Source organism: Ostrinia nubilalis, chromosome 14 (genome assembly GCF_963855985.1).
Source record: "Ostrinia nubilalis chromosome 14, ilOstNubi1.1, whole genome shotgun sequence".
Lineage (NCBI taxonomy): Eukaryota > Metazoa > Arthropoda > Insecta > Lepidoptera > Crambidae > Ostrinia > Ostrinia nubilalis.
The window spans coordinates 4842940-4863125 of NC_087101.1; the positions used below are offsets into that span (position 1 = coordinate 4842940).

At 35.7% G+C, this 20186-nt stretch overlaps 1 protein-coding gene across 1 annotated transcript in view; it reads right to left on the reverse strand.

The window, feature by feature from the left end:
* The window catches only part of LOC135077991 (uncharacterized), an 86848-nt gene that overhangs the window by 65655 nt on the left and 1007 nt on the right, over nt 1-20186 (reverse strand). The window lies entirely within an intron of this gene.

The following is a 20186-nucleotide window of genomic DNA, read 5'->3' on the forward strand; positions in this document are numbered from 1 at the left end:
TGTTCTATTGCGACAATACCTACTCATCAACGAAACTATCGTCCATTGTGTAAGTACTATTTCTACAAAAACTATTCTGAAAATATATGCCAAACGCATATTGGAGAGTTGGAGGTCTTACAGGGCAATTTTAATACTTCTGAAACCATTGTAACGAATATGCGCACAAAAATCTTTAATCGGTTTAAAGGTGGACTAGTGATGTTAATCATCATCATCATTTCAGCCACAGAACGTCTACTGCTGAACATAGGCCTCCCCCAATGACTTCCACATCGCACGGTTGGTAGCGGCCTGCATCCAGCGCCGATGGGGCTGCAAGGTTCTGGAGTGGAGGCCACGTACCGGAAAACGCAGCGTGGGACGTCCACCCCCACAAGGTGGACCGACGCGACGACCTGATAATGTGGGGTTAGTCCCAACGGCCCCGGTGGATCTGCCCCGTCAACGGGGTGGATGGGAAAAATTGTTTCAACGTCCCCGGTAGTCATAGTCTTAGCGTTCAACGGGGTGGTTGACAACGGGGTGGTTGGAACACATCAAGTGTCAACCACCCCGGTATATCGTTTAACGGGGCGGATGGATCAAATCAAGTTTCAACCACCCCGGTATTTCACTAATCGTGGCGGATGACACAGATCTAAAAGGTTCCACCTCGGTATTGCATACCGAAAATAAAACCTGTTAATAAAATAAAAAAATAATAATATGTAAATAATAATCAGTTTTATTTAACACTGTTTAAAAAATCTTCAGCATAAAAGTAAGTTTAATTGTCACAAAATATTATGGTCATAAACCTATAGATTACGTTTAGAATCACAGATGCGCAATTGCATTAATCAGTCAATATTTATAACACACTAATAGTCTAATGTGATAAAAAGTAACTCTAAAATTGTTACAAAATATTATTATTTAAGAATCATAGATACGTATTTTTTATTTGTTTGTATTGGACTGGGTGTGTAGGGGTTAGTTTCTACGTATAATAAGTATGTATTTACAAAAAAAAAGTATTTAAGTATGTTTATATCCGTTGTCTAGTACCCATGGTACAAGCTTTGCTTAGTTTGGGACTAGAAGCGCAGTATAAAATGTCTAAGGATATTTATTTATTCATTTTATTTATTTAGTTACATTAATCAGTTGTTGATTAACAATAAAAGTAAGTTTAACTGTCACAAAATATTATGGTCATAAACTTAAAGATTACTTTTAGAATCACAGATGCGAAATTAATAATAAGACTCCTGTAAACGTTTACACTGTTGAGATGCTGACAGATTTTCTACTTGTTTTGAAATCACTTCATAATAGGAGGCGTCGCTGAGCAGTGTGTTTAACAACTCTATGATATTCGGTTGCTTTTTTTTTATTGTTTTATTAAGCTTTTTGTACCATGCCATGCCTCAAGCATATTAGTAGTCCGGTGTCTCTCTCCAAATACGCACCAGATTGGAATAAACTCGTCTCGTAACCACTGACTGAGCATTTGCGGAAAAGCTTGCTTTTTCCATCGTCAGGGCTCTGGGCAGCTATGTACCACCAACCGTTAAAAATTTGATTTTGTCAAGTGTTCTGTACTGCCTCATTTGCCTCAAAATCAATTTTTTAATAGTAGGTAGTCTGTAAAAAAAAACGGGTCACGATCATAGCAAATGTTGTGATAGGGATATAGACATGCGATTTTTGGTTTTACAAAGGTAATACGATAGAGAATAATACAAAGTAATAAAAACCACCGGTTATAGAGGCATTTTTTGGAGAAATTTATCAAATAACCAAAAAAAACACGAATTTAAAAGCAGAATTTTTTCAAAAAGTATCATTTTTTATTATTTGTTGGCCTTTTTTGTGTATTTGAAGTATTTTTTTAGTATCGCCTGTTATTTAGCATTATTACTGTTTTTATTTTATCAGGATATACGGCTTAGTTTAAAAGTTATTACGTTTTCTTTACAATAAGTAATTGGAAGAAAAAAAATTCTATAAGAAACTAAACAAAAAATTCTCAAAAATTTTTTGACCTCTTTTTTGTCGATAAAAATAGGTCTAGTTTTATCTATTTTCATATGTACACTTTAACGTGACTCACACTGTATTTTGTAACAATTTTAGATTTCCTTGTTACTATTTGTTAGTGAGGAGTTTTAGAGTTACTTTTTATCACATTAGACTATTAGAGTGTTATTAATTGACCGATTAATGCAATTGCGCATCTGTGATTCTAAAAGTAATCTTTAAGTTTATGACCATAATATTTTGTGACAATTAAACTTACTTTTTTATGCTGAAGATTTTTTAAACAATGACTGTTAAATAAAACTGATTATTATTTACATATTATTATTTTTTATTTTATTAACAGGTTTTATTTTCGTTATGCAATACCGAGGTGGAACCTTTTAGATCTGTGTCATCCGCCACGATTAGTGAAATACCGGGGTGGTTGAAACTTGATTTGATCCATCCGCCCCGTTAAACGATATACCGGGGTGGTTGACACTTGATGTGTTCCAACCACCCCGTTGAACGCTAAGACTATGACTACCGGGGACGTTGAAACACTTTTTCCCATCCACCCCGTTGACGGGGCAGATCCACCGGGGCCGTTGGGACTAACCCATAATGTGGCTAAAAGTCGCTTCCACAAAAACCATAGCCATTCCGAAAAGTCCTCTGTGTTTATAAAATGTAAGTCAATTTTGTTTTATAATTATTTGAGGCGTGCAAAAGAAAGGACTTCGTTGAAATAAAAACGTTTTAATATTTTGTAATCTCCGTTCAATCTTAAATCAAATCACTGTGAGGAAATTGCTGCCATCCAGTCATTAGGAATGTTTTACAAAATGTAGAGTGGTGCTTTTTAACAGTAATTAACAAAGCATATAGGTATGTATAGAATATGAATGATAATAAGTACAAGACACAATCACTTTTCCAATTTAAAAAGTATCAGTTGGTCATGAGAGACGAGAGTGTTAATACTGGAAAATTAATATTTTTTGAATTTCGATGAAAATCCTAGTTTGTTATGGAAAGTAGGTAGTAGGAGTATTGACTTGAGCAACAGAATCTAGGAAGGAAGCTAATCTACTCAGAAATGACTTTTCAATCGCAGCAGCAACAGCAGTTTTTTCTGGAAACACAGCAGTTTCCAGAAAAAACTCTAAGTAATTTCAGACGTATTACGCTGAAGAAGGGCAAAAAATCTCCTCCCGGGAATCAAACCTAAGACTCCAGCCCAAGAAAACTCGGGTTTGTCACTCTATCCATAAACTGTGGAGGCGTAATCAGTGTCCATATTTATTGACATTTACCACAATCTCCATGGAAGCATGGAGAGCTTCGGAAGGCTAGTTTTCTGCCCGGGTCACCGAATAAATACTCGGGTAAAGGTCAATCGTTCAAGCGTATATTTATTAGTATAATAATAACCTTTTTGAGATCGGGTAAACACTTACGTGAATTTAGATCAATTTCTAATTTTCTGAAGTGTTATTATTTTTAGTTTGGACGGACTGAGAGTGCTCTAACTAAAGAAGACTATTTGGCAAATAAACTAAAATATTATTCATAATAAGGTATTATATTTAATGTAGGCGGTAATTTGTTCGTTATTAAGTTCTGAATTGGATTTGACTGATGTGCTTTGTAAGGAGTGGCACCACCTAACTTTAACTTTGACAAACGTCAAAAATTTGTCAAAATCCATACAAATGCTCCAGTTATTGTTATTGTTACGGTTAAAATAAGGTGGTGCAACTCGGCCTAAGAGTTTGGTTGTTGGCTATCAAATAGCGTAGCTAGGTACGTGATGGATGTATAGTCCATTATTTACACAAATATCTTTTAATGAGACTGATGAAACGTACAAACGTAGTCATTGTCAGAATAGTTTATGTGATTTAAAGTTATTTTAGGTAACACCGTGACTCGATATATTCTGAGCAGCGTGTCTAGTAATAATTTGTAAGTCTTTGATTAAGCAGTTTACATGTTTGCAACTTAATGAACTGGCAGTGCATATGCATATGCGTACGATTATGTATACATATGTATACATATATGCGTTCTCTGCAGTTGCATTCTGTATCACACTTGCGATAAAGGCAAGGCCGCTACCGTTCGATAGCATTGTCTTTGTTTTACTCGACAGACTGAAAGAGGATATGTTTTTACAAGTAAATTCATATTTCAGTCCTTTGGAGTTCAAATTAGGTACCCTTAATGTCCCAAGGCTTAAAGCTCTCTTTAGAAAATTTATCTAAAAGTGAAGAATAGATCAAAACGTTATTAAACAGCTGTCCTTTTGTTTGTAGTTGAATGATTAATTCAAAGAAGGATAATATGAAAATCTTATCTAAAACTCTGTCAATAGATATTACGCATAGTAAATAATATTGCGTCTTAAATTACAACTACGACTTATTTGTTAGGTACCGTAATTATTAATAACTAGCTTTCCGCCCGCGGCTTCGCCCCCGTGGAATTTTGTCTGTCACAGAAAAACAATATTCCGCGCGTATTTGCTCACCGTTTAGACCTACCCTGGACTACAACCAACATTTTAAAACCAAAATCAGCTCAATCGGCCCAGCCGTTCTCGAGTTTTAATCAGACTAACGAACATCAATTCATTTTTATACATCTCTTTACCATCATCAATTCACTTATTTATTTAAAACTTTACACAATAAATCTGAGTACAATAGGCAAACTTAATGTCTTGAGGTATTGTCTTCCAGCCAACCTTTGGACCAGGTAGAAATTAGAATTTCAAATAAATTACTTAGCGCCTTTAAACATTAAAGATCAAAAACAATAATATTATCTGTTATTACATTAACTTTGATGCCAATTAAATTAAATTTATAACCTTAACCGAATTGAGTTGAAATATTAAATAATTATTTGTAGTAATTCTTTGTTTCTAGCTCAGACTTTGAGGGTAGACTCAAATATTAATACTAGACCTCCTTGAATCACATTGTAGACTGGAGCTTTGTAAGTCTACAGAAAGCGAGCTTCTTGAGCAATTCATCAAAGCTTTTTGCCCCTTTTAAGTAGCTATCTGCAATCTATTTGACGTGAATTATTAACTTAAGGCACAGTAAAGTGGTTTAAAACGATTTAGTTAACTGAACATTAAAAAAATTTGTACTTTACGGTGTGGGTATAGTAAGGTAGATTCGACAGCAGTTGACTTTACACTTTTGTTGCAAAATTAACACTACACAAGTAATCACAATGACTACTTTGATATGTCATCGTCGGGTACAAATTCTTTCCGTAATATTATGATAATACATCCAAAAACAATGAAAAAGTCTTATCAAGGTTAATGAAATTTTAAATTGGTAAAACATAAATCAAATTAAAAACTTTTAATTTCATTTAAACTTTATGATTTAGTAATCTCTCTACTGGGTAAACAAACAATAAAGAATAGTAGTTAAAACAAGTTTTATATTTTATGGCATCACGACGATGGGGATTCTCCACTATAAACTGTATCATGACACCTATGTACGATGGCACACCAAGTAAATATTACTTACTGCATCTTATACAGTTACAAAAAAATATGCTGGTGACTGCACAAAAATAGAAGAAAAAATCGACTCTTACTCATTCTTACTCAGTCATTCTATCTTAATCTCTCTATATTTATGTCATCAATTACCATAATATTCTGAGCGGCTTGTCTAGTTATACACTTATACGTCATTGTCATAATCCGCCACAATAACAATGCGTTACGTATACGTTGTAACAATAATGCGCAATCGACTGTGTGACGCGCGCCTTGTCTCGCTTGTTTACGTGGCGTAGGCATCATGACATACGGCCAATTTATTTCAGCAGATTTTAAAAATATCGTTGTATCAAAGACAATATAAACAGTACGATTCTTCGTCATGCTATTAAAATAAGACGCGTAGGAAATGAAACTATTATCTACTACGATTGTCAACAGATCTTACTTATCACAAAATGGCGAACAGATTTTAACTTTAGTTATCTACATACATTTAAAGTTCAAAATTGATTGAAGGATAACTTTGTTGATGTGCTGATGACTGTACTTACCTATTTATTCAGTCATATTTACAAGGTACACAAACATGTTTATTTGTTCAATGACAGGACTAATGACTTGTAAAATAATTTTCAATTATTTAAACCTAAACAGAAACGTAATTTAAAATATAATAACTATGAAATATAATTACGCACTTATAAAAATAAACTTGTAGGTATTTAAATTTAGGTCAATATCTAAAGATGATAGATGTTCTCAACAACTAGGAATTTTACCTAAATAACACACAAAAATTACTTGATTTGATTATACAGTCTGTCGAGTAGCACACAAAAAATTTTTTCAGGGACTTTCACACCTGAAATAAACACCTAGAGTTATACAGAAAACTGTATCGAATAAATAGTATAGCAACTACAACTTGAACCGCTAACAGCATGCCAAGGTTAAAGACAAAGTGGTGGAGTCATTATAATGAACATTTGTTTGGTTTAAACGATTATAGTTAACTGTGATTAACTGGTCTAATCTCGCACTATTTTAATTTACATTATACTTTAGTAACTATGCCTGAAAGATTAATCCTTCGAGAAAGACCGCCGAAATCGTAGAGTTTATTGACACATTTTTTTTATGTGACAGGAGGCAAACAAGCAGACGGATGATGGTAACACATTACACTTACTAAGGAAAATGAGTTGAAACGTATCACTACAGTTAAGGTCTTTATACATATTACTGAAAGATCATTTAGCCTAAAAACATATGTATTACCGTGTATGTACTATGTGCCTACTTGTACATTCTTAAAATAGAGGCACCGTTTGTAATATGCAGGATTAAAACACTTCTGATAGCAAGAAATTGTAAATTCTGTCTAACTTCAAATCTAAAGGCAGCTGATTCAAACTCGTTTTTGATGAAACATATAAATCTTCTAGCTTAGGTAAAGTCTTATGCGCTGTGGAAATCATTGGGGGTGGCCTATGTTCAGCAGTGGACGTCTTGTGGCTGATGTGATGATGATGATGAAAATGAATCAATTACAGTTACTATTATAGGTACTTAGAAAGACATTCAAATCAAATCTTCCCCCAATACCATCACTAAATAATGTTTAAATGATGAAACGAATACAGAGCGAGCGCATTCTTGCCGTACAATCAAGAAGTGGAGCGAACGGCGCGCGCCGTAAATAAGTGATGAGCGGGCTCGGGTGCTTCCTTGCTCGAATCGCAGTCGAAAACTATTTGTTTTATTTTTGAGACCAATTTCAATCTAATACTATTCACAAATAATTCCTTGAACTACAAAAATACTAGTTAGGTACCTTCCTACTTAAGATTTCTTATAATGTATGCTGAGCGAACGGAGCTCGTAGCTACACCAATGTCCAATATAATATCTCGTTTACATCAGCATAAAGCTTATTAAATTAAAAAGAAAATACGAGTATCCTAAGTATGATATTAAATTAGGTGATTCTTTACGCTATTTTTAACTAAGTACCTGTCTCCTCTGAAATGTTATTTTCAATTTAATGTAGTACCAAGTGGCCTCTATTGCTACGAGTATGTATACCTTTTTATAACGTCGAACTGTTTGTCCTTACGAATTATCAATAAATCTTTGTCACTTCGTATTATTGTTTAAGGTGCTACGTATCCTCAAATTAAAATGCCATGTTGCCAATGCAATGGCAGAGTAAAACTTCACATAGGTAACGACTATTTATTCAAAGGGCTTGCTCAAGGTTGCGAATGTACGGCGATGTCGAAATGTAACTTTTTGGCATAGCTAATGTCATTGTGTCATTCACCTTGAAACGTTTGGGTAGAAAATATGAATAATTGACTGTCGAGATGTCAAAAGTAGGCCTCTTTAACTTGGTGAGCTTAGTTAAATCCCGATTCCCGAGACTTGGAAAAATCTGGGATGCATAGAAAAAAATATGGTAAGAAATGTAGAGTAAAGTTAATTTATTTATTTAAAAAAATTGCTACATTAAACACTGTCTTTTTGTTTCGTTTTCACGCCTGCATAGCTGAACTAACTTATATAAATTTGGGATATTAGATGTATTACAAACACGCTACCTTTCTTTCAAAAGGACATGAATATTTGTATCATTTTTGTATATTTTTTTTATCCACAACGAGGAAGCTCTTGGCCTGTATCTCACCTGATGGTAAGTGATGATCAGGCCGAAGGTGGAAGCGAGCTTCACCCGGAATCCTCAACCACGGAGGAACTGGCTATCTTATCTCTAACTGCCGGAACACAACAATGCTGTTAACATTATTGTTATGGCGACAGACTTACTCGTAGGTAAGATGGTGGTAGCTAGCCAGGCGGACTTAGAACAAGCTTGTATGCAATCAATACTTATTATTAAGTTTAAGAAATTAAGTGTTTCTATCGCAGAAACCGCAACAAACACTTTTAGCGATTGGAATTTACGAATAAAAAATCATTTTGGCCACTAACTAGGTTAAAAGTGACAGTAATCATGTCACCCACTGTAACTGGAGTCATAGAATATGTATAATACAGACTGTACAGCGGATGCAGGTCAAAAGTAGTTCGACGTGACCCAGTGACGTCACGCGTCAGCGAGCTCTTCCTGCGCTGCATATAGAGTGCGATTGGATATTCAGTCAATCTAGCTTGGTATATGAAGCAGTGTTCTTATCTGAAACCTCTTGAAATAGAAATTTATTCATAGTAACAAATATTGATTTATTTTATTTTAATACTTTATTGCAAAAATAACGTACAAAAGGTGGGCTTCATGCTAAAATCATTCTCCGCCAGTTAATCTTTGGGCCATGCAGAAAGCTGTGAGTGCGGTTCAGGTTAAATATAAACGTCTCTAAAACAATCAGATTAAAAAAATAAAAAAGATACTTGAGTGTTGACATCAAATTAATAATTGAGTGTGGTCCTGAAAAAACTTTGTTTGATTTACAGATCTATTAACACAGTTTCAGACTTTAGAATAGATAGAATATAATACCAGCCTCTCGGTTAAGCCCGAACATTTTATACATGTAAAATTATAAATATATATATTTTCTCGCTGTATCAGATTCAACAGGTAGAGTCACAAATTCATCAGACTATTTTGTTGCAAAATAAAACCTACTACAATCTATATGCACTCGTATATGAACACGAGGCCCAAAGCTAAACAAGTAGGTACAGTAAATACACGTTTGACGAAAAAAGAGCTTTTTATAATTATAAATTTATTTATTTCGGACCAGATTAATCCATATTTGTGTTAGTAACAGTCACAGATAATAAATTACTTATTTATAAACTACTTAGGGTTAGTAAACAATAAATTTTGGAAAAAAACAATAATCGGAGAGTTGTATCTCTCCGCTACTGATTTTAGAATGCTGTTGTGGTGACTATCTCTCACTCTTCTTAGCAGAGAAGCCATTTTCTTGCGTATTATAGCGTGAAAACCATCCGTACGGGCTTGCGCAAACATCTCCGACGCACTGCAATACCGAGTCAGTCCCAACAGCGTCCTAAAAGCATTATAATACTGAACACGCAGGACATCCAGTGACTTTTTAAGGAACATCTACAAAAGTAACGCTGCCATATTTCTTCCTTTATGCTTTTTATATGTTTATTAAAGGAATACAGTAAGCCAGGACCAAATGATTTGCCCCTTTCATTCATGAACCGCTCAAAGTGCAGTCACTGGCACATCAAGGTGGCATAGCATCTTATGTAGTTGGTAATAGGTGCGATTTTGCAACAAAAGTGTACTATAGTCTGGTATGCAGACTGTACATAGGACAAAAGTAGTCCACCGCGGACGGTACTGACCTAGTGACGTCACGCGTCATCGCCGCTCTTCCTGCGCCGCAAATAGATTGGGATTGGATATTAATTCAATCAAGCTGGTTTATTTAGCGATGTGCTCAAAATTTACCTTTACGGAAAATATTTTTACCTTGACGCTGTTAGAGAGTTGTTCTGTAGTATGGACGACAGAGGACAGTATTGTGGTGCCAATGTGCATCAAAAATGTAGAGTCTAATGTGTTTTTGCCCCGCTGGGAATCAAACCCGGGATCTTTGGGTGTTACCATGAGACCACATAGGCAGTTACATACTTACTTTATTGACTTCTGTCTCAATTTTTCGAACAATCACAGACAGATGGTGCGCACTTCCATAATTAAACTAAGTCGAAAAACGCTTATTTCTTGCCTCAATTTAATTATGATGTGATATTTATCTCATTTAAAACAAACTTGTATTCTCTATTCCATCCTCTAAAAACCAAAATATTAGTATCCTATGTGTTTTTCCAGGGATCAATGAAAAGTGTCTCTACATTGAAATTGGTACAGTGGCTAAGGCATGAAACGGTATCAAATAGTTACTTTCACGTTTTATTATTAGTAATAGACTAAAGTAAATAAAACATTATCTAAAACAACAACGCATCTAAACAAGACAATACAGGGACTCGAGGTCTGGTGACGTCACGAGGCCGCGCGCTCTTCCTACTCGCAAATAGATTCGCCGAGCATTTGTCATTTTATTTGAATTGTTTAATAAAAGTGACTGTAGCAGTTGTAATAGTATTTTCATTCACAATCAGACTGTAACAATGACATTATTAGTGCATGAATGGGTATTTTTACATGTTTTTGTAACTTTGCATTTGTGTGTGTGTAGGTAGAGAGATACGCTAGACTCTAGCGGCTAGATAAGTTGAAGAGTCGGAATTATCCGGATATTATTATAAGTTAACATACTATTAATATGTTCTTTTGCAATAAGTACGAGTATATGAGACACTAATTTACCTGTACTAGTTTAATTACCTAGTTAATTCTTAACAAACGATGGTTACCTACTCGATTCGCGTACTGGACTTCGATGGCCAGAGGTCACGGGTTATTTAGGTATTTATCATAACTTACAAAATGAATTGTACTCGTCAAATGCTAGTTCAGTTAATTTTGATAGTTAATGCCTAAATAATATAGTACATCACAAGTTATCTAAGAGCAATGTAGGGCGCGATCGAGGTCTGCCCGCAAGGTCGCGCATTCTTCCTACTAGTAATTTAGTAAATAGATTGTAATCAAACTCTCATTTAATCATATTACTATGTTAAGTAGTAGCTTTCTAGGTCTGGTGGTTGGAAAGTGGAGTCTTGTTCTAGAGGATATGAGTTCAGTTCTCAGTTGGGACACGAATTGGAAAATATTTTTTTAACATAATGGGAAAGCTCCTTGGCCTGCATGAATTTATGTTGTTTCATTGTTTCTGGTTGATTCAAAACATTCAATCAAGCTTATTTAGCATTTGATTTGATTGAGCCATGCCAAACGCTTAGTACCTATGACGGCTTATAAAGTGACCACCACCAGTCATAAGGGTTGTTGTGACCGTTTTTGTGTGAAGGAAGAAGTAAATTATCTGTCTGTCGCCATAACAATGATGCTAACGGCATTGCTGTGTTCCACCAGTTTGAGGTATGATAGCGAGATCCTCTGTGACTGAGGATTCCGAATGAAGCTCGCTACCACTTTCGGCCTGATCATCACTTTCCATCCAGGCTCACCTGATGATAATGATGTAATATTATACTTTTGGCCAGCACGTTTCCAAGCGTTTTCCCAAATTTTTCAAGAGTCTCCAACTTCTGCAATCAGTTCTTTATTCATCACCAATGTAGACCTTATTAGGGTTTAATTAGGAATCATTTGGATCGCTTTAAATCACTGAAGGAGAGATAACGTGAGACGACTGAACACTGAGGGTAGCCTTCCGTGCCGCGCGATAAGCCTGTTTGTAGGGCAAAGGGCGCACCAGTCTAGACTGGTAAGTTATCCACACATAAGTAGATATGTCTTTGATCCACATTCCACATATAAACAAAATTTAAGTATAACTTCACATTGAAAATAAAGTCAAATGAGAATTTATATGTATAGCTACGAGTAGATGCGTCTGAAAATGACAAAATATTTTGAAAAAGAATCATAAGTTCCAGTTAATCTCCGAAAGAGCTGAACAGGACCTACACTGATACATAGCTAAAGACTAAACCTACATTATTATTCTGTGGCTAAAGAGCTTAGGAATAAACGTGTATTATTTTAGTTAAACAAATATAAGTTTATATTTACCTGAAAATTGGGAAGAAAAACTTTGACAGACTGAAAAACAAGAGGGAAAAGCCGCGGTGAAAAACTAGTGAGTACCTACCAATCTAATATTGTATGAATTTCATTATCACAGCTAAGTAAGATTGACAGGTTGGAACTACACGCTGAATTGTAGAAATATAAGAAACCTTGGGTGGTAGAACTGGTAGAACTTAGATGGGTAACCGTAGCAGAAATGGGCTGAAGCTCGAAGCCCTCATCTTAATAATACTTAATTGAAGGTCATGTCGGTATGATTTAGTTGCATAATTTACCTCAAAGCTCTGAGATCGCGATTTTTACAAACATCACCTTGGTATAGAAATTCCTTGACCTGAATACAATATTATTGAGTTGCATGTACAGACGTCACATCAACCTAAACACTGGCATCTTAAGTCTTTACAATAAGAGCGACTTTGCAACAAAAATATAGTTGGATGCATTGTACACAGAGTGCTATTTAAAGACAAATGAGCGATAGGGATGAACAGTCCCGCTCAGAGCGAATGTTGTCTCTCTCTAAATGGCAGATATCATTTTTATCACGGTCTGTGCATCATATTATGCATGACATTGACATCAAAACTTTCCGTAAAACTGTCCAAAAATAATTTGGATACCTAGGTATTTTGTAACTGTCGATCAAGATTCAAGACACTTATTTCTAATTTTACACCATACAAGGGTCAAAATTGTATGATGGTATCAAAATTTCAATGCAGCAAATAAAACAGCATAAAATTGTTTTAAGTGAAAAGTGATTACGTTTTAACTGTATATGGTTCTTTTTATTAGAGAACAAAGCTCATCTTCGTTTAACTGTTAGAAATCTCTTCTAGAAAATCACATGTCTTAAAATTACAAAAAGAAGTCATATTATTTTGTTTCAGGGTATTTAATTTCCGTACTTTTATCATGTGCTCTGACGTAAAGCACTTCGTTAAAAAAAACAAATTTCGAAAATTCAAAAGTGTTCCAAATCTTAAACATGGCTGACAACGTAAATAAAAACCCGCCAAATGCCGAGCGCGGCGATAAAGATGCATTTTGTTTGGCGCAGCGCACTGCAGCGGCCGCAGTGCTCGGCTCACTTTAATTGATGGGCAGATGAATATTGATGGCCGATTTCTGGGTCTAGTGTGGGTAAATTCCCGCCATTTTTGTTATGAATTGAGAATATAAAGATTATTAAGGGTATTATTGACAAAATAGCATCAAAATTTCTTTCATTATTCAAACTAAGTATTGAAAAGTTGCAAAATGTAGAGTCGTCGCTATAGTAAATTCGCGGTAAATGAATGACATATGTAACAACAATTTATTAGTATTGGATTATCTATCATTCTATGTCTGAAAAAAAAACATATGTTTTCAGTTACATTTGAGTATGTATGCTAACTGTCCTATATATTAGGTGTGTATTTATTTTAGTCACCAAACCACATCATGGTAGGTACATTTTAAGTCTATCTATCATAAACTTTCTGAAAAAATGCCTGTAACATACGGTTGAGTAGACTTCAGTGACATTCTGCAGGTTTTTCGTATGGAGACCAAAATGTGTCGCTAGAATTTATTAACAAAAGATTGTCATGACTAGGTACTGAAAATTACTTTGGAATATTATTTAATGAGTTTTCTATCTAGAGTAGACTCTGCCCTGTGCTTTTTGAATAATCCTATTTAATTTTGTAGAGTCAACGCTGTCGATCCGCTTTCAAACAATGCGACAAGTATTAAAAAGATAACAACTATGGCGAGCCACTTCAGTAATAGTTTACGTTAAAAAATAACAAAGCGAAGCAAAACAAAGTTTTTGTTATTATGTACTTGCGGTTCGAGCGGAGCAAGGTCGCGGCGCGAGCGGAACGGCGGAAAATTGAGACGATATCCATTGAAGAGTTTCATGCTGCTCGCAGATAAACAATCGGCGTACAGACAGCGATGTAAGATTCAATAGTGAAAACGTTGCTATACAAATAATGTATTTGATAGTAGGTAGTACGAAGGCGGTGCGGTGGCGCAAAAATCGTTTTAGCTCGTGTCGTCACAGCGCAACGCGATGTCAACAATCGCAATACTACAGCCCGATAGAAACAACTCTAAATACTGATTAAAACAAACTTTCTTCATTCCCGAGCGTCCCGTTACTTTTATCGATCGCGGTTATTTATTAAGCTATTTTAAAACGTTTTCAGTTTTTCCCTTAGTCATTAGCGTTGCTACTGGCAGTCAATATAACAAATAAATCGAGTTCTTATGTCAAATTAATTCATAAAGTAACAAATCATCTCCCACCATGCCAATTACAGCGATTTATTTTATAAGACCGTAGTCTTAATGTGTATTAAATACTAGAATTAATGTTATGAGCATGAAGTTGATGCAAGCGTGTAGGATATAAAAACACATATGGGTTACACGCGCCTAATCTTATTTGTGGCTGATTGGTCGAGCTGGCATGGAAATCGCGGGCTTATACACAACGCGCGGGCCTGCGCGATGCGCGTAGTCGCGTGAACGCGGAAAGCGCGAGTGAGGGAGGACCGCGTTGCGCGAGTAGCGCGAAGTAGCGAGAACGCGCGAAGCGACGGAGGCCGGGCAACGCTCGACCCGCTATTGTTGCCCTGTTTTTATGCTACAGACATGTCGATGACTTATAAACGTAATTGAAGCGGTTTTATAACATTTCATTAAACAGTGTATTTCGATGTTCTTTATGAATTTTACAATCGAAATATCAATGAAGGAACCGACTTTAAACTGTAGCGATTATACGTATTAGAAGTTGCAGAGTATTTTCACTGTGTGTTACGGATGTAATAACGGTGGCGTGAGTTACGCAAATAAACGACGCAAAACGATATTTACTTTGAAAAGACACATAAAATAATGATATCGACGGTCCCTACGTATAATTCAGTATCTACCAGTTCCGTGATTTGCCGTTTTTGTTTGCAAAACCTTCAGAGCACCCAACAGTTTCGGCTCAGTTAAAAAAACATACAGTTTTTATTCAAATTGAACCTTAAATCGTCAAAAAACAAATCCCGCAACTACAAAATTAGAACGATTTCCGCAGTAAAATTGCATTAGTGGGAGTTAAGAAATTTTACGTTGGACCGCACGCCTTACTCCGCGCGCCCGGCCCCGCAACTGCCACTTTCATTCGCGCAGATCGAGTAAATTGATACGTAATTTATGAAGGGAATAGGTATTATTATGGTTTCTGACTTAATATATTTCACTCGACATTATACCAACGGAAAATTAATCAGTTAATTGTAGGCATAAGGTAGTTGCGTTGTTTTACTAGGGAAAATTAAAGTTACTATTATAAGTAGGTGGTAATTACTTATTTTTACGTCGGAAAATTCAAGCATCTTCTAGCCGTAACTGCCACTTTAAATGTTTTACTTTGGAAAAGTTTGTTTTATGTCTATAAGTTAGTGCCAGTAACGTTGTTTTACGCTGAGAAATTGTATTTTAGCAATATCTGGTGGACATAAAAGTAAAGACAAAACAATATAAAATATGATAGGTATACAACACGACTGAAGTATCTAGGGTCATTTATTAGACTCAACGCAACCAAGTTCTTTTCCTATGCTACTTTATAATACAAGATACAAGTAAAAAATCGTAAAATTGATTTTATTTATTTATTAAGCATATAAATAAATAAAATACAAACAAAAGTTTAAATTAGCTGCATTTAGAATCTACTATTACATGATAATGCTTACATGATATTGCAAACATATACCCGTCAGAAGGATGAGGTATACCCACTAAAAATACCCTGGTGCCCCTTCACTCGCTATAAGTGCTAAATTTGAGATTTCGGACAAAGATCTCCCACCTACACGGCGACAGTTGGGACGAGAGCAACTGGAAGTACACCGCTTTCCCGTACACACACTCACCGTCAGCAGACGGTGGTGGTGGCTTATGTATGCAATGCCTCACGACCCCGTTACGCTGGCCATTACCGAGGAAGGAAGATAGGAGGCAATCATACTGTCACCTTCCCTGGAGCGAATTCAAATGCACCCGCACTTGGTTCGTAGTCGCGCTATCGTACCGCAGCTTCTTGCGGCACCTTGTCTTCTCAGATAGAGGTGATTCATTACCACCCAACTTTTGTTACCGTCTAAATAGCTTTGACTATGCTATCCCGCAAGAATATGGTGTATCGTATGCTCCTAGCTACTGCAATACAGGTAGGGCTCGAAGGATCCGTGCCCAGTCATGGTGCGATCGCTAGAGCAACCTTAAACTTCAGCACGAGTGCGAATAAGGTTCGGCGACCCAATTTAGCCACGGCCCACGCCGAGGTGGTTTATCAACTATTAGACTACAGCACAGTCTAGCGAGTCTCACGTCAAACGGCCTCTCTGTCCTCCTATGGCGGAGCTTTCACCTCGTTCTTCACGCTGCGTTAAAGCCGACGATGTAGCCCTGTAGACTTTCTGGGCCTGTTAAGGTCTTAGAAGATGGGCAGCGTTACCCTTCCCTATGAGGGTGATGCCTTAGATGGGACAGAATCATGCTTTTGAGGGTGCCAGTATAGAGCTCCCGGCCTTTCTCCATAGCCTTCCGACATAGAGTTTTCGGACCTCCAAATCAGGGAAGCAGCCACGAAAAAACAAGCTGTCTTCCATTCGCACGGCGACGGATTGGAAAAAGTGCGAGCTTACAGTACAGTTAAGGTCACCGTATTTGCGCTCACTACTTGGCGCCACTGGTGATTAACAGGATAACTCTTAAATATTTGATCTGGGCCTTAGTTTTGACAGTGGTGTGGGCGTCAGGTGAAGGTGTCAGGGATGCCTTTAAATATATGTGGTCCCTGGCCTAGGGCGACCATAATGCCGTCTGTGGCACCCAGGCAAGCCGCCTCGCTGTGAAAGTTATTTATTTATTTATGAGGATATTCTTGTAATGATGAAACTATCTGCATGACAGATGATACCTTGAAATATCCATGCCCTTAAAAAGGGTTCCCTTTAGTACCCAGTCGTATTCAATGTTCCACAATTTCGAACTCAAAAAAGAGCCATGTGGATCTTAGGACTCGATGCCATGCTGTCAAACCTACCGGAAAATTTACCGGTTCTACAGGTATTCTTCAGTCAAAAGATCCCTTAGATAAGGAAGAATCTTAAAATATTGAGTGCCTCCAATATGCAACTATCTGGGAAACGAGGCGGGACGCTGTTATGCCTCGTTGAGCAGGACTATGGGCCTAGAGTGAGAGTTACGGTCATTAGTAGCTGAACTTTGTTCCCGTGTACAATCACTTACGTGGCAGTTAATAATTTAAACAAATATATTACTCCGACGTAAAAGTTAGTAAGTACCACTTACGTCATATGTAATTAGAAACTTTCCGTTGTATAAGTGAGTAAATGACAAATAATACACTTAATGTGATTATTTTTTGATAATTCTTCATGTTTTATAAAATATACCTCATATAAAACTATTATACCAAATTTCATCAATGTATGATAAATAGAACGCGAGCTACACATGTTTAAACCTTCAAACCGCTCTCCTGTAAAATTGGCCGTTTTCAGATACGTTTTTATACGTAGGGACCGTCGATATTATAGACGTAATTAAGAACTTATGGTTGTTTACTTCCAGTTTAACAAGCATAGCAAATACATAAGGAATTTAATGTATTTTTTCGAGTTTACAGTAACTTTTTACTGGTCGAGTCCTACGTGACACAAAGCACAGCCAGGGCGAAGGTTTCAAATGAATATAAATAGTAAAATTCATTGAATACTGCATATAAACGGAGTAGGCATTAACTACGCCTGTTAGAGGTCGCACTTATCTGTTTGCATCCAATTTCCTCTACAAGATGGATATTTGCGCTTTGACATTGATTTCTAGATTATAAATCTTCCTATTATTGCGACTTTATAGAAAAATAATTAATAGACAGCTTCGTTATTAATATAATTAATTAGTAATGAAAAAATGCAACGAACATAATACAGACCAATTAGTGTGCACTGTGTAGTGCTTTTATAGTTTGTTGGGTTCATTTCCCGAATTAACCTAATTTAATCTGTTTATTATATACATATTTTCCTCAATTCGATTTTGCACGTAAATAATACCTGCCTAGTTTCTTATTTTTGTTATATAACCACCGGTTTCTGAATTTAGATTTTCAGCTTCTAGTTATGTATAAACTTTTTATATTAAGTTACTTACACCACACTTGCACCACCTTATTTTAACCATAACATTGACAATAGCCGGCTCTTTTTGTATAGAGTCCGATAGATTTTTGTGTCAAAGTTAATAAGATGGTGCAACTCAGCCTAAAACTTGCAAACAACTTGAAGAAATTACCAGAAAAGAAGACAAAACAAAAAGCTTTAAAGAGTACGTATCATACAATGTCAACAGTGTAAAAGATTTTAACAGAACTTAAATAAGTAATTATACAGCCATAATCTCAATCACTGCCTTGCAATAAATTGGAGCACTCCACTAGCTCCAAATAGCACTTACTTATAAAAAAAACAAAGCATCACCAAAATAAATACAGCCGTTAATAAATGAATAACGAGTGACAATCACACGTTTATTTTATAATCTCTCCCCTTAAAGGCAAATCGATTTACATTTTAATTATTAATCAGTAAATGATTACAGGTTATTACTTGTAATTCATGGTAGAGGCTTCTAAATATTATTATGTTTGTGGCAAGCGTCTCAGACGTGTCTTGTCCTTCGTCGCCCTCAGGCATCGAACCTGAGACCTCTAGGTCAACTGAGTTCACGCACTAGGTTAGTGTATTGTTTGAAGTTCAGTTATTTAGGCAAAATAGTATTAAATTAATGCTAATTTTAAGTACGTTATGCTATTTAGGTAATGAACGGAATTTTACACTGGAAAATTGGAGGCCTGTTGCGTACTAAATAAAATAGGGATAATTGATTTATATTTTTCAGCTACACAAAGAGCTGGGATTATTTTATTATGGAATAATTATACATTTTTAAAAGTTATTATTAAGAAAATTACATTGATGCACTAATACTTAATTATAACTAGAAACGCACTTATTACGTGTTAATTAGCTGAATTTACCTAAAAATACGCAATAAATCTTGGTCTTAGAGCTATTAAATGAAATTAATAATTTTTACGCAAAATATTATATTTAATACATTATTCAAAATACTGAGAGATCTTTTGATCAAAATTATAAATTGTTTTAACAAACTTTTCCATTTAACATAATTTCCAATTACGCAATGAATATTCACCGACAGATGCTAAATCTAATAATATGCCACTAATTTTAGATATTATTTTGGGCTGTAAGCCGCTTTATAAATAGGCTGTGCAGCGTGTGCTACTGAAATTTCGGTATTTAGTCATTAACCTGAACAAAGAGAACCAACATCACTTATTTACCTCTAACATTTTGTTACTAGTTTTTTGTTCACAATTCAGACAAAAACTGAATTCTATTACAATACTGTAAAGTCAAAAATCGCTTGTCGACTTGAACTGTTCGTTAAGTCCAGTATCAAAGTCGAGTATTGCGCGTACAATGTAGAGCTGAGGAATGTTGAAGTGCGGTCAATTTTAGACTTTAATTCGCTTGGTTATGGTTTTTTATGCCCTTGTGTAAGTTGTACGTTGAGGGTACGCAAAGTAGAGCGATTTAGTAAGACTTCTGCTCCTCGTTGTATGACTGATAATTGTTAATTTATAATTTTCCATTCCTGTATTATGCAGCCGATAGAGAACTGATCGATGCATAATATCTATTTACTGATAACAGAACCGTGAACTTTTCAATGTTTATTTTAATGTTATTTTGTTATTATAAGGTTTATTTTAAATTGCCAGTTCGCACTTAAGATATAAATCTAGATTCTTGATACTCATTTAAGGCGTTAAACTTC